This window comes from Cornus florida, unplaced genomic scaffold (genome assembly GCF_030987335.1).
Source record: "Cornus florida cultivar Cherokee Brave unplaced genomic scaffold, ASM3098733v1 CherokeeBrave_3.0.0_Hap2_Chr05, whole genome shotgun sequence".
NCBI classification, from domain to species: Eukaryota; Viridiplantae; Streptophyta; class Magnoliopsida; order Cornales; family Cornaceae; genus Cornus; species Cornus florida.
In genome coordinates this window covers 75,006,875-75,023,710 of record NW_026775575.1, presented here as the reverse complement: position 1 = coordinate 75,023,710, position 16,836 = coordinate 75,006,875, and the positions used below count along the sequence as shown (strand labels likewise).

Below are 16,836 nucleotides of genomic sequence, written 5' to 3'. Positions count from 1 at the left end.
TTAGGTCCATCAAGATCACGTGATGTTTACAAGCAGCAAAGGCATGATTAATTCACACACAAAGAGATATCACCATTATCAAAAATAAAAAATTCAGTCTTTCTCTTTTTCTTTTCTTTTTTTGGTGGTAAATGCAAGAAAAAAAAATAAAAACGAAAAACTTAAAAAATATTTGTATTACAGTATAAAGCACATAAGTAATCAAATTTGTTCTGAATCTCCTTGCCAAAGAATAGTAATTGCCGGACACACCATGTGTGCGATAAAAGTCTTGACACAACAATACACCAAAATTCGAAAAAATATAATAGACATGTATATATATCTATAAAGCTTACCCTTTTAACCCAAAAAAAATGTATATATATCTATAAATAATACGGAGTAATAAATATATTATTTTATATAGATCAAATGCAGAAAACACTCTCATAATATGCTTACAGCGTGTGTTGCACTCCTCACATACAAAAAAACACCCCTAAACTATGACATTTGTGCAAATAGATCCTACTCACGCATTTATGACTAAAATGCCCTTAGCTACATATTTAATAATATATATAAAAAATTAATATTTTGTGAAATGACTAAAAAGGGTAGCCAAAACAAAACCCACAATTCGCCTAAGAGAAGAAGATATCTAACCGGCAAATTCAACAAATTTGGGATTTTCACAAGCTTCTTTCTTACAAAGATTATTTCATTCTAATTACCAGAAAAAATAGAAAGAGTATTTCATTCCGATGCTGATTGCTTTTGAATAAAATCCTTCATTTCCGTAACTAGTAAAGCAGTTTCACGCAAATCCGAAAATCCATAAAAACGAGTGATCCCATTAGGATACTCCACCAATTCACTTCTGTCCCGCACTTTTTCAAACACTCGTAGTATCTTCTATGCCTGTCTTACAACAAATCGAAACCTCCGACAAACATAACCGTCGCCGGAAACTTCAAACTGGCGATATCAGTTGATCTCGATCCTTCACCACCGAACACATTCGCTACCTCGTGGTCTAGATCCGATCCTTCCGGCAAAAAGGCTCTCTACATCCAGTCCACCAGATCCAGATTCAACATCGGTGCTCTGGCAAGCTGGAGCTCCGATTATGTCCGCTCCTCATCGCTGAAGAACTAGTCGCCACCGCTGAGGATGATGATGATGACGACAACTCAACCTTCCTCGACCTCTCCCTCTCCCTCTCCCTCATCAAAGCTATCAATAGATCCCTAAACGGTATCGATTTTTGGTCTCTTGCACCATTGACGTCATCGAATCGTTCCACCTCTTACTAACTCTCCCAACCACGACCACCACTACTCATCACCACCACCATGGACTATCTGTTCAACCTTGAAGATGATGATGGGAGGCTTGAGTTGTGTACTTATTTTGGTAGGTTGTGTATCTAATGGTTGGTGGTGGTTGTGGGGTGGAGGTTGCAGTGGTGAGTGGAGAGAGAGGGGGGCGGAGGTTGAAGGATTGTGTGTGGTAGATGAGGCGGTGATGCAAGAGATGGGGTTGCGATTTTGGGGTGTAAGGCTTGGTAGGGACTTTTTTGTAATTGACGAGTGTTTTTGCACAAATTGAAAAGAAAAGAATATGAATATTTTTTTCACACCTTTTTCAATAAGGGGTAAGAGTATTGGTGTTTTTTTTTTTTTTTTGCACTTACCCCTACTTTATATATATAAAGAAATGTTCTTATGCTTGTGTGATTCACCCTATTGGTCTAATGCACCCATCCTCCTTACCCTTAGCGCCTGTACGAATGATGTAATCTCTTATGGGAAACTCTTTCAAGGTAAGATTTCTTAGTCTAATGAGGATACCAGGCAATTAGATGCGGTACTCTATCTGTTGTTTGTCTTTTTAAATTTTATATATGCAGTTTTTATTTTTTCTAATTAAATCATAATGTGTATCAAAAACATTGAATCCCATCTTTTTAAAATAAGATAGTTAATTACAAAAACACTCGGTTGTGTTTTGAAAGTGTCCAAATTGTGTCTATATTGTATTCAACCAATACATATTCATGTTGTATTCACGTGTCTGAGAATTGGTACCACCACCGTACCTTAACCGAAGTATCCATATTCCTTAGATAATAGACTTTGGAGTTCTCACTATATTCTTAACTAAAAGAGAAAAAATAATAATAAAGATCGACTCACGAGGGTGCCTTGAGCTATGAAACATGTCACGCCCAAATCCCACAGACACAATACATATATGAAAGGAATTTAGTCCCGACACCGGAATCCCAATGCAGAAGCAACACTACCTTAACCCTATAACTAATGTGACCATGAATGACATATCAATTATAGTATGAATAATGAGTGAATGCAAGTAGTCACGTACTCTAATTGGGTCATTATGACCATACCGGCACATATCGTTCCAAGATAAGAATAGAGGGTAATTTAACTCTCACTAAGAAAAATAAAGTCAATTTAGATCATTTAGGATAATGAAATCATTCGGTGAAGTTTGGATCTTTCTCAATTAGATAATATTTTTAATTAGGTTTCCTCGCTAAAATTCTTGCGCCAAAATCTAACTCATACTCTTTTTTTTTTGGTTGATACTCATACACACAGAGACATGTCTCTACTAAGACTTGAATCCCTGACCACTAAACCTCCTCCACACAGAAGTATTTTGGCAAAAATTCTACCATAAAGATGGAGAGGGTCAATGGAAAAGATCCAGATCAATTGATTGCTTCAGAAAAGGAAACTTCGTGTTTCAAAGACTGCATCTATATCGGAGATTTAGCGGGCTTACAAGAAGCTTGCTTTGCAGTGGCACCCAGACAAGAACGTTGACAGTTGGTAACCACACTGTTCATTATTTGCACTTTTATTTTTGCTTGTGGGTTAATAATTAGTTTTTATTTTAGTAAAAATTAAATTTGGCAAAAATCAAATAAAAGGAAAAGTTGAACCTATTCATCTTGATCTTTAGGTATTATTTCATATTTATTTTTCACAATCATTCCGTCTCTAGTAAGTTACACAAAATTTTATAAAGAAAAGGAACCTAAACAAACTTGGATACAAATCCATTATCCGAACATGGTCTGTCCGGTGCCTTAGATTTGTTGGGCTTTAATATGTGTGGGTAAAACGGAGTTGGACTAATCTAGAATTAATATAATCTTTTTGAGTTGATTATATTTTAATAACATATGAAAAATGTCATTACATTTTGTAATATAAATAAAACAAATTTTTTTTTTTTTTTTTTTTTTTTTTTCCTGAAGGGAAAGAAGATTTGTACAATGTATTGATCAAGTGGTTGGGATATCATTCCCTAAATATGAACTAAACATTGAAATAAATAGAAATTATTTATAATTTTTGAACAGGTCAATGAAATAATTATACTATTAACTTCAAGGGCATTGATTCAAATGGATAATAATTTGAGGGTGGCCTCATATAAGAACTTAGTCCTAATATTTTCTTAAATATTAGGTCTAAAGTTTGTCTAAACAATTCACGGTGGAATATGGGAATATCAATTAGGATTAGGATATATATACACACTGTGTAGACGTATTTGAAGGTGTCTAAGTGTTCAGAGTTTGTGGCATCATCAAATGAATTTACAACCATTTAAGGCTATTTGACCTATATGTCTCTTATGGTACTCCGTATTTTGCAAGTTTGAATTCTCTCTCTTTCACATGGCTTTTGCTTTCTTTCTAATTGTTTTTTTGGCGCTCTCTCTAACTTTCCTCTCACTCAGTCACTGACATGAATAAATTATTAAAATATAACACAGTAGAAAAGCTTTTTGCCATATGGTTTGTAATATAAGTTCATTTTATATACATCCATGAAGTCTCGTGAATCTTTTACCAGTCACTTTATCTAAAACGGAGTTGGAGATCTACTGTTCGGTTTCTACTACTGCACAACTATCTCACCGGATCTAAGGTACTTTCTTTCTCATTTTCCACCACTTTCTTGCTCTTCATTTTCCTTTTTGGCTGGAAAGTTCGTATTTTTCTTGAGCTCTTTCTTTGGGGTTGTTGTTAGTGCTCGTAGTTGTAGCCCTCTTTGTTTGCTCTTCTGTTATTTCGTTACACTGAGCTTAGTTCAACAAGAATTTCTAGAATTATTGCAATTTTTTAGGTTTTTGGTGGTAGTTTCTCCGTGTGATGTACAAATTGTTCGCACTATTTGGGTTTGATTTGGGGTTTATCCAGATTTGTGTAGATAATGGGATTCATTATATACATATTACATTTTAGCTTTCGTTATTGTTTCATATTGGTCAAAGTTTAATTAAGTTGATGTTTTGAGCTTAATTTTCTCATTGTAGTTGGGCTTCATTCAGACAGATAAATTAATTGTGTACGAAGGGGGCAATGTCACTTACCCTCTGTTTGTTTGCTGAGAAACTGCCAAATGCATAAAATATGTTGAATTCATGGGAAAATACTATACATCATTTTTTTTTTTAATTAACCTGCAAAAACCGGACTTAGAAAAGAGTTGTACCCAGATAAAAACTACTGGAGGGTTTTGTCTTTCAGTTTTCAAATAATGGAAATTAAGACATTCAGGGCTCAGAGTTTTAGACTTCATCTCTTTCTTTCTTGATCAATTGGAGGATTCTGTTCAAATACTGGAAATTAAAAAGATTCTGATTCTTAGACTTTCTTTTTCCTTTATTCTTTCTTTCCCTTTTGCTTTTATAGAGATGAGAGGGAACATCAAGGAAAATAGCTGCGAGATATTCATTTGGATCCTACTCTATTTTAAAATTAATCACTAATTTTGGAGCTTCAGAAAACCGAAGGAATCAGTTCGAATTCTATGCAGAAGGATAGACTTGGTTCAATTTTCATGGGTTTCCCAAACAAATTGTTAATGCAGTCATTTTTTCTGTTTTGACGTCTCATTTAGACTGTATGTGCTTCAAATTCACTTTCATGGGATAAAATATCAGAATTTGTTGTGATGCTATTATATCAAACATCTTTAAAATATAAAATAAAATATTTACGAGATGAAAAAAAAAACCCAAAGTTATTGTAGATACTTTGCAAAGTGTCGTGATATACATGTATTGCATGGATATGTTGCATAAAATTTGGATGGAATTTTAATGTCGATAAAAAATTGGGATTTATCACGAGATATGTCAGAGGATTATCGAAAGTATTGCTCTTATTATGCTTTACGTGTATGATATAAATATATTCCTTAAAGTACATATATTTTGGTATCCTTTTCATTTGCCATGTGTATTTGAGCTGTAAAGCCTTAAAAAGGCTAAAAATCTAAAAGTACATAGATTCTGTTGCATAACATGTTATAGATATTGTATGGCGTTGACAGAATACTACAAGCATGTCACTAATATGATAGAAAAATTAATGATAATTTTGAGTTCAAATCATCTAGCAAATTTATGTGTTGCATTGTTGGTGTGAATGTGGACTACATTTTTTTGGGATAAATAGGACATAAACTTTTTTGAAAATGAAGGATATTCATTATTTTAGACACATACTTCCTTGTTGGATATTTGTAGGTCATAAAAAAAACTCTTAAATTAATATTGCTATTAAACTAACTTAATCCTTTTACTGCACATAACAAGTTTAAATGTGCGCATGCTATAATGAAGAAAGCTACCGATTTTTCAAATCCAGACACGTGTTAGCTTTGCAGTTTTAGCCTTTTAGGCTAGCTTAAAATAGTAGATTTCTCTAACTTTTGTTAGATGTCATCGGCAGCCAGACTACCTCAGTTCCTTGGGCTATAAAGAAAAGGACAATACCATGGGATTCACTGGGATTCTTGGATTCTCTTATTGTGGAAAATACTTATTTTTATAGGATGAGTTAAATGATTCTACATGATGAACTTCCTTACATTGGAGCATCATGGAAGGATAACATCTTGGTCGTCCACACAAAGGCATCTCGAACACCATCCAACTTAAAAATAAAAAATAGCATTACCTTAGGTAACCATTTCTTCTCTCATCTGGTCCACATCAGTATGGGAGTTGGTGAAGCTTGATTTTACCAGTGGAGCCTTTAGGCGTCTATTTTAAGTCTGTGGCATGATTTTTTTAGTTATAGGCCATGGTGGGCCCTTCTTGTCCTAGCATGCATGCTTTCTCTCTGGGCAATCAGAAGTTACTCTCGCTTTTTTTATTGACTTCTGTGATGTCCACTTCTGGTGCAGGATCTGGTCACCACTCTTTTCTAGTTTAGAGTGCTACATGATTGTTTGGATGATGATGATGTGTTTTTCAAGTGTGCCTAACTCTCATCTCCTTTTTATTTTTATTATTATTATTTTTTTTTCAATTTTTAGTGTGGTGTTTTTGATATTTTTATAAATATATTTTTCTGTGCCTCAATGTTCTTTCTTGTTTGATAATGTATCTGCAGATATGTTGATATGATCTTTGTAACTTAAGTTGATGCTACAATTGAAGCTTTTTGAAAGGCATCAAACAGGGAGTGATAGGCCGTAAACACTTAAAATGGAGAAGTATGAAATACTAGAGCAGATTGGGAAAGGTTCCATGAAATACTACTTGCACTGATACGCATTTTGGTAGTACAGAACATGTACCAGTGCATGTTTTCTTTGCACTGGTACATGGACTTTGAAATGGAAAGGGATTTGTGTTTTTAGTTTGAAGTCAACTTGGATTGCTACCAAACTGAGGAATATATCCTAATGTTTTTCTAATCTTTTCCCATCTGCTTTAGCTCTCAAAAACTTTTCACAAGTTTTATATTTGGTTGAGCTATCTCCAAATATTTTTTTTTCCTGCAGCCTTGAGCTTTTTCACATGCACATTGTGTGATTAGTTTTATTTTTTCCTAGTTGATACTCACACAGCCCCCCTCCACGGAATTTGTTTCCCCAGAGGCTCGAACCTGAGACCTGATGCTTCATGAGGCACCAGGGCCCAAGTTCTCACCCGCTAGGCCAATCCTGTGGGGTTATTGTGTGATTAGTTTGTGTGAGTTCTCTTTGAAGTCAAACTACTAGGATTATCAGTTGATCAAGCTACCTTTGTAGAAGCCATAATCGTTCAACAACAAGAATTGTCTAAACTACCACTTCGAGAAGCAGATCATCACGTGGTGAGTGCGTTGGCATGGATCAGTGTGGCTGGTAATTTTAAAGGCACTGGAAGTAGAGAGCACCGAGCGTCCAAGATAAGTCAATCACAATTCTTATTGGTAGTCCCCGTGTTTTTTTCCCAATTGGGTTTCCACATTTTAATTATAGTGTCTTTCAATTGCAGTGTCTTTCTCTTGCTCTTTATATTTCTGCATTTTTATGTTTGTATGCTGGTTGCTTGGTAATTGGTTAGGAACCATAACAAAATTTTAAAATCAAACAAATTGAGCAAACAAGACCCTTTTTTTTTTGTCATTTTCTTCTTGGGTGGAAGGGTTGGGGTGGGGGGAGGATTATATGCCTTGCCTGTGATTTTGGTTTTGAAAACTCTAGTTGTCATTATTTAGCAACCTCACATGGGTCGTGCATTGATTTTCCTTCTTCTGTAGTTTAATAATGAAATGATCTGTCAGAATAATTTTGTCAAGAGATCTCTTGGCCAAAGAAATATAGCCAGTGGAACAATGTGTAGGTTTAATTCCTGTGCTCCCCACTCTTGCTTGGCAGGGAAGATTGTCTTTACCTATTTGCCAAGATGAGGCAGTTTTATTGAACTCCGGGATTTTATGAAATTCAAAATTTAATTAGTTGACGCTAGTATCTGCTTGGTTGCAGGATGAATTTGTCTTGTGGGACCCACATGGATTTCCACTAGATCTGACACAGGTGCATGGACTACTACTTTGTTTACTTTTAATACCGTGCTGTATAAATTCGACTTCTCATGGCTTTTTTCTACCAGTTGATGGCGGAAGAAAGAGGCTTGGTAGTTGATGTTGAGGGTTTTAATATTGCTATGAATGAGGCAAGGGAAAGATCAAGGAATGCTCAGAATAAGGTAGCAGGTTTTTTCCTTGGTTTTTCTATTTCATTTCTATATTTATCATAAAAGGAAGTCACGGTTATACACCCCTCTTTAACTATATATATTGATTGAGAGAGCCTTTGTAAATATATATATATATATATATATATATATTGATTGATTGATTGATTGAGAGAGAGAGAGAGAGGCTTTGACATGAATTTGTGAATGTCAGTGCCATATTATGTACTAAAATAATTTCTTTGCAGCAAGCTGGTGGTACAATCGTCATGGATGCTGATGCCACCTCTATATTGCACAAGAGAAGGGTTGCTGCTACAAATGACACTTACAAGTTTACATGGTTTCAGGTTAGCCTAAATCTTTGTTTAATGATTTATATGCTTGTGTGATGGTAAAAGCGCAGGCTGCTAAACGTGAGAATAGAAGTTCGAGTTTGAGGACATTTATATGTTAGGTCTCTACCTAATAGTGTTGATTAATGGGGATCCACTTTAGAGTTGTGATGTTTGTTAAATGGTACCATGTGCACTGTGACATGATTAGCTTGGTCATATTGTCATCAGCACTTAAGCTTTTATGCTCGACTTTTTCAACTAAGATGGTTTGACCTAAATGTTAAGATATATGCATTTGTTATCATGAGTGTATTGTATTTAGAAGTGGCTTGGATGTTTAAAAGTTGTATTGTTCTGGTTTATTGGGTTGGATAATGGTACTGAGAAAATCATAAAACTGGTAGCTTTTGGTACATTATCTCATATAGAAGGCACGATCAGCTTTCTGTGGTTGGGAACTAACTTCTATTCCAATATGTTTCTTACTGCTTCCTAATAGAATTCTGCATGTGAAAATACTATCTTATATTTATCTCTAGTAAATATCTCTTTCCATTGAATTACGAAGTATGCACGCGTACAAAGTTGATAATTCCATAAATTCATTGTCAATAACTGAATATTAGAAAACTCAGTGACTTCAGTTTCGGGTGGGGTTTAAAAAAAAATGTGTTTCAGGTGGGAAATTTCTAGTATGATACCCTTCGGTTAAATTGTTTGTCCTTTTTAATTAAAGGCTGAACAAAATGGCTCTTCTAAATATCTGTAAACCCAGAAACAAAGAAATGATAGTGCGCTCTGGATCTGACAAAATTTTCTGTATGGTGCTACTAGCTCTTCATACTAAAATCTGTACAATTTCTTTATTGGTTTGAAGGGGGAAAGTGCTGTTAGAAATAGTAAGATATTTCACTGTTTCAAAGTTTTTAAGGTGGAGAATGCTGGAGGGAGTTAATTCTCAAGGAAAGACGTGATTTTCTTTTGCGAGGAGCTGAATGCTTCTAATGATGAGACAAAAAAGTTGAACAAGTTATTTGTGTTTTTGGGTTTCCCTGCCCACTTATATTGTGAAAAATCTGCATTTTTTTTTTCTTCCTGAAATCAGGGCTTAGATTTTAACATTTTCCGGTGCATAATATATGTTATGAAAATAAGGATCGAATAGGAGTTTATAAGAACAAGAGAAAAAATAAATGATAAGAAAAAAATAAAATAGCGCACACAAACGAGATAAGGATTTACGTGGTTCGGTTGTGCTTACGTCAACGGGGAGAAGACAGAACTATAATTCACTATAGAAATATAGAGATACAAGGCTAAGTGGCTCACACCCAAAAACCCAATTACACCCAAAACTCTCTCAAACTTTCACTTTCTATATTGAGTAAACACTCTTAATTGTTAGATGCTTTGAACCATGGAGATAAAGACTATTTATAGCCAAAATGTTATCACTGTTCGTGGAATTGGAGACCAAGCAAAGGTTGGCTTGTTGATCACAATTCTTAGAGGCCAAGGTGATGATGAAATGGGTGATGCACTTACTGATGTCATGGGTGATGATTGAGCCACAATATTCAACAAATCTCCACTTTAGCGAAAATTCAAATGAGTCACTGTATCTCTGCTAAACCAAACTGTCTTCTCCACTAAGCCCCTAAGGGCAATTTCAACATTTGAGAATACCAACCGAGTCCAAGCAATGCTTGAACTTGAGAGCCGGAATGGACTTTGTCATCATATTCGCCGGATTTTCAGCTGTGCCAATTTTCTTCAATGTAATAATTCCTTCTGATATGACATCCCGAATAAAATGATAATTGACATCAATGTTGTTGGTTTTGTGGACTCTGACTACGCTGGTAATCTAGATAGAAGAAGATCTCTGACAGGATACGTCTTTACTCTCTCAGGTTGTGCAGTTAGTTGGAAAGCAACTTTGCAATCCGTAGTTGCTCTCTCTACTACAGAAGCAGAATATGTGGCGGCCATTGAAGCAGTGAAGGAAGCCATTTGGTTGAGAGGTTTGGTTAGTGTTTTGGGTTTGCAGCAGTGCTCAACTGTTATTTATTGTGACAGTCAAAGTGCAATATATTTGACCAAAAATCAAATGGAAGCATTTGTTGAATATTGTGGCTCAATCATCACCTATGACATTAGCAAGTGCATCACTCATTTCATCATCAACTTGGCCTCCAAGAATTGTGATCAGCAAGTCAACCTTTGCTTGGTCTCCAAGTCAACGAACAGTGATGACATTTTGGCTATAAATAGCCTTGATCTCCTTGGTTCAAAGCATCCAACAATTGAGAATGTTTACTCAATATAGAAAGTGGAAGTGTGAGAGAGTCTTGGGTGTAATTGGGTTTTTGGGTGTGAGCCACTTAACCTTGTATCTCTATATTTCTATAGTGAAATATAGTTCTGTCTTCTCCCCGTGGATGTAGGCACAGCTGAACTACGTAAATCCTTGTCTCGTTTGTGTGCGCTATTTTTTCTTGTCATTAATTTTCTATTTTGTTCTCAAAACTCCTATTCAATCTTTTTTCATAACAAACTGGTAAACATCAGAAGAATTACTAGTGGATTTATCTTTTTATCTTTCTTCTTATTTTTCAATTTCATATTTGGTCGACATCTCAAAAAAACTCCTCAAAATATTTCTCGGATGTCGTGTTCTTTCAGTTTCTGTCAGTGATTGTCACTCTAGTAGTGAATGGGTTCTTGATTCTGGTTGTTCCTATCATATGTGTCGCAATAGGGACTGGTTTTCTACTTACCGTTCTGTTGATGGTGGTACTGTCTTAATGGGGAACGACAATCCCTATAAGACTGTTGGCATAGGCACAATCCAAATTAAGATGCATGATGGTATTGTTAGAACTTTAACTGATGTTCGGCATGTTCCAGATTTGAAAACGAATTTGATTTCTCTTGGTACTCTTGACTTTAATGGTTACAAGTTTTCAGCTGAAGGTGGAGTTTTGAGAGTTTCTAAAGGTGCTCTTACTATGCTTAAGGGAAAACAGAGAAAAGGCCTCTATTTTTTGCAGGGCAGTACTGTGACAGGCGCTGCTTCAGTATCTTCTTCAGTTGATCAAGATTCAGAAACTACCTATCTATGGCATATGCGTTTAGGGCATATGAGTGAGAGGTTTGACAGAATTGAGCAAACGAGGTTTGCTAGGTGGACAAAAGATGGGAAAGCTGGACTTTTGTGAGCATTATGTCTTTGGCAAGCAGAAAAGACTCAAGTTCAATACAGCTGTTCACAGGACCAAGGGCACTGTTGATTACATTCATTCAAATCTTTGGGGTCCGTCCAGAATTCCCTTTCTTGGTGGTTCTCGATATATGTTGACTTTCATTAATGACTTCTCCAGGAAAGTCTGGATCTATATCTTAAAGCAAAAATGAAGTGTTCCTTAAGTTTAAGTAGTGGAAGGCCATGATTGAAAAGCAGACTGGAAAGAAGATCAAACGTCTCAGAACAGATAATGGTTTAGAATTTTGCTCAGGAGAGTTTGACGAGTTCTACAGTAATGAAGGCATTGTCAGACACCATACAGTTCCAAAAACTCCACAACGGAATGGTGTAGCAGAATGCATGAATAGAACTCTCTTGGAAAGAGCTCGTTGTATGCTTTTCAATGCTGGGTTGTCTAAGGGATTTTGTGCTGAAGCATTTGTTGAATATTGTGGCTCAATCATCACCCATGATTGAGCCACAATATTCAACAATATATAATATAAACATCTTGAATATTTTATTTGTGAAATCTTTTCATCTGAATTTTCTCTTAGGTATACGTGAATTTCATGACAGAAGAGTTCAGATGCACTTGGATATTCACAATAGATATGATATTTGTACACTTTGGTGGTTTTCAAGAAATATTTTAGCTGACATTGTTTTAAAATCATATTAACTTGTTCAGAAATACTTAAAAAGTTTAAAATTCGAATAGTTATAATTGAATTGTGAGTGCGATCTTGCATTCAAAACCACGATTTGAGTCATGTAAAATGCTCTAGCCAATCGCTTTGTTCCACTTCCTCTTCTGAGAAAAATATTCCCTCTTCTGCAGTTAGAACATAGAGTGATCTCTTGTTTTCTGTGATTGAGGAAGCCTAAATTCTATAACCTTGTATTAGAAACACAGTTAGAACTTGCCACTGAAGATGAAATTATACCAACTTGAATTTTTGACTTGGAACTTGGGAATGCAACCATATGTACAAGAACATCATATTTATTATCCTTGATTATAGAACTTCTGTGCTCAGTTGAAAATGTATCACCACATTTTTTTTTTATTTTCTTTTCTTATAGACACATTGGAGTCTCAAATATATTGTGTCATTATTGAATACTACCCACTTTTTGAATTATCTAATTCATTTTACTTAATGTTATTCGAAAAAATATGTTTAATGCTTTTAGGTCCGGAATCTTGCTGTGTAATTTCCAAATTTTATTTATGTAATGATTTGCATCATTGTTTCATTTTAAGAAAAGTTGTTTATATCTGACATAGTTTGTGGGGTTATAGATATTTGATACTGGATCACTCGAATGCCCCTTTGGATCATTTAAAGTTAGTAATGTTCAAATTTATGGAGGCTTCGTTGTTCATATTGGTTCTTTTGCTGGTGAGTCCGGCAGGTTCGTTGTGGGTGATAAAGTAATTTGTAAGGTAAAATTCCTTCTAATACTAGACTTTTGCTTCAATACATGCTTACATTTATACTCGGTTGCGTAAGTATAAGATATGATTGCTTGAACTGTAGTTACTTCTGTAATGACATTTGCAGGTTGACTATGAGAGGCGTAAGCTCATTGCTCCTAACCACACCTGTACACACATGTTGAATTTTGCCCTCAGGGTAATTCCAAAATGATATTGCGCTGAGCTTCCAATCTTAATTCTTTTCTTGATTCATTTGTGGATTGGTTCTCTAAATACTCTTGAAATGAGTGCAGGAAGTACTTGGTAATCACATTGATCAGAAGGGATCCATAGTTCTTCCTGAAAAATTGAGATTTGATTTCTCTCATGGTAAGGTTATATATAGTTAGACTAGTGTTTTGGCGGTTTGGCCAAAATAAATTCTGAATTCTTCTGAATTTTGAACAGCCAAGCCTGTCAAACCTGTTGAATTGAGAAAAATTGAGTCCATCGTTAATGATCAAATCAAAGCTGAACTGGATGTATTTGCGAAGGAGGCATTGCTGGCTGATGCTAAGCATATAAATGGTTTACGAGCTGTTTTTGGAGAAGTAAGCTGCTTCAGTTCTGTCATCATTATATTTTGGAGTTGGTTATGAGTGTAGACGCAGCAAATAGCAGAACTGTGCTAAGTTACAAGCTTTCTTCAATATATTTATTTTTTTGCTTTTTTTGTTGTAGGTCTATCCTGACCCAGTCAGGATTGTTGCAGTTGGTCAAAAAGTGGAGGATCTCTTGGCTGATCCAGAAAATGAAGAGTGGCTTTCAATTTCTGCAGAGCTTTGTGGAGGTTTATATCTTCTTAACTCTGATCCCTCTTATTGGACCTTTTCCTGTAAATTTAAATTGAAGCTGAAGTTGTGGATCTGTTTAGGAACTCACATATCAAATACAAGAGAGGCCAAGGCATTTGCTCTTCTATCTGAGGAGGGAATTGCTAAGGGAATCCGTAGAGTAACTGCTGTTACAACAGATTGTGCTTTTAAGGCCATGGAATTTGCACTCTCTCTTTAGCATGAAATAAACGAGGCATCCAAGGCAGAAAAGGAAGCTTGCTGGAACAGGTTGGTTCTGATTTTATAACATTTTGTCAATCAATATCACTTTTTGTAATTTCTTCTTTAGAAAACTAAATCGCGTGTTTCAAAACTGGATCTGTTTAGGAGATATATTCTTTATTAATTTTCCTTTTCTGGAGCCAGCGTACTGTGTCTTTTTCTATTGCATTTACTACTAGCACCAATATTTTATAAACAGTGCTTTCATTGTCTGTTTTTGCACATCTACTTTACCCAGTTAGCAGTATTCCTTCTTCTCAGTGCCAGTCTTTATACTTTCCACAATGTACCCACTCATCTTTTCATTCAACCGCCTGTGACATGTTTACTACCTTACCTTTACAAAGCTGGTCCCAAACATGAGAAAAGGATGGGGGAGGGTTGCGTTAGGTAGCCTTACAGCCATCGTAAACCTTTCATCAGGTTTAATACAAACATGAATCCTAAGCATAAATGAGTAAAGTTTAGGGCGTTTACCTTGAGCAACACGATGCATAAGCTAGTGTAGCCACATCTCTTATGGAATTGCTATAATAAAAAAATTAGAATCTTTGTGCTTTAAACAGATTGGTTATGTAAATTGTCAACAATTGTTGCTAGGAATTTTGTTGAATTCGAAACAGAACTTAATTGTTTCTTTTAAGGGATTATCATTTGTTAAATTTGAAAGTTTTTATGCTCCAGTATGTTTTTCAGTCGGCTAAATTTCCTCCTCTCTTTCCAGAAAGTAACTTGTTTAAATGGTCGCGTGGAATCAGCGACTATTCCTGCAGCCAAGAAAGTTGATCTTAAGGCCAAAATTTCTGTTCTTCAGGTATTGTACTTATGCTGAACAGGAAAATTTGTCATCTCTGATTTATGAATACTCTTCTGGAGTTCTGCCTATGGGTACTAATGATAGTAAGTTTGTTTATTCGATCAGAATCAGGTAATAAAAGCGAAAAAGAAGATTGCGGAAGAGAATATACAGAAATCTGTCAAGCTTGCAATTCAGATGGCCGAATCGGCTGGTTCTAATGGAAAGGCCTTGTGCATCTCACATGTGGATATTTGTTGGTTCAGACACTGCTGCAATCCGCGAAGCAGTTGTTAGAGTAATGGAGCACAAGGTTGTTAACTGCTTTTAGCTTCCCAGTTGACCAACTTGGTGCTACATTCTTTCTTATCTTATTCTTATGTCTATGAGTTTTCCCCTCACTGTATGCTTGGTAGATGGACAGGGGATGGCAGTTATGGTTTTCAGCACAGATGAAACTGCACAGAAGGCTCCTGTTTGTGCTGGGGTACCAGAGAAAGGAGACAAGTGCAAGCATTTAAAAGTGTTGGTGGTTGGTGGAATATGCGTGTAGCAAAAGTTGCTTACATGCCACCAAATCTCCAACAATTTAATTGATACATAATCATAACCAAGCATCGAAGTTTAAAACTATAATAAATATAATTATTATGATGGATTGTACAAATCGAAAACTAGAATGCAATAAATCTCAAATCAATTTGAATAATCAACATTGTTGCAAACACCTAATTAATTCACTTGACAAATTAGATGTTCATATTACAAAAATCAAAAAGTAAATTGAAATCTCTAGTCAATTTAGATAGTGAACAAGATTGAAATTAAATTGCGTGGATTTGTAATTTGCTTTACAATTGAATCTGGTTTATATCCTAAAACAAGAATAAAAATAATCCACTCACAAAAGTTTAATTTAGTTGATTTAAAACCTAATAAGAGCCGCTACATTTGCTTGTAAGATTTAGTATTAGATTAAGAGTAGATATATATACTTACCTCTAATATTCATCATTAGAAGCTACAAATTCCGCCCCACCCCCATCCCTTGTCTCCCTCCCTCCCCCTCTCAATTCGTGCATTACAACTAGGGTTTCTTTGAGTCTCATTAATGTTTTGGATTATTAACAGAGGCTAAGATAAAAGTCACTTCATTTTTTAGGGTGGTTGTATCTTGCATCCTTTAGTTAGTTGATAATTTTTTTGCTTTCTTTTATTTCAGGGAACTGAAATAACACAGATAAAGGAAGCGATAGATGTGACAACATCTTTTGCGAAAATGAAATTGGAGTGCTGAAGAATGCTATCCTGCACTACCAGTAAATTGTAAAAATATGTTTACAAACGTGTACACGAACAAAGCTAACAGGTCATGGTATAGATTCGAAATTACATGGTGGTGTGTTTTTTGGTTCAGATTCTTCAGACCACAGCTGAGCATTATTTGCCTCTTGAAATGAACTGTATATGCTTACTGATTTCATTCTTCAATCATATTTTAGTTTAGTATCAATTTCCTTCTATACTTGTTGTATTTCTATGTGATCTACGCTTACAAGTCATTAGTTCATGAACATTTTTTCTTTCTTTCTTTTACAAACACTAAATAATAGAAAATCTCTACTCAAATGGCATGGCACACACTTTTGTAAATTTTCGTTCTTTTACAAACACTTAATAATAGAAAGTCTGTACTCAAATGGCATGGCACACACTTTTGTGAATTGACCGTTACCACTGGGCTAATAGTTCATTAGTTTGTTGTGTATTTCCTTGCATTCGGACGCTGGTCAGAAGAATGACTCAGCCTGATATTAAGATAATTAAGTGTGAGAAAAAAGAAAAGAAAAAAAAAGAGTACAAGTTCCATCACTATTATTCCGTATTAAACATTGATTCACACTCCTTTA

The 16,836-nt window shown here is 35.3% G+C and overlaps 1 pseudogene; it reads left to right on the top strand.

The window, feature by feature from the left end:
• Positions 1-7,073: 7,073 nt before the first annotated feature.
• Positions 7,074-16,106, top strand: LOC132306891 (alanine--tRNA ligase-like; annotated as a pseudogene).
• Positions 16,107-16,836: the final 730 nt, after the last annotated feature.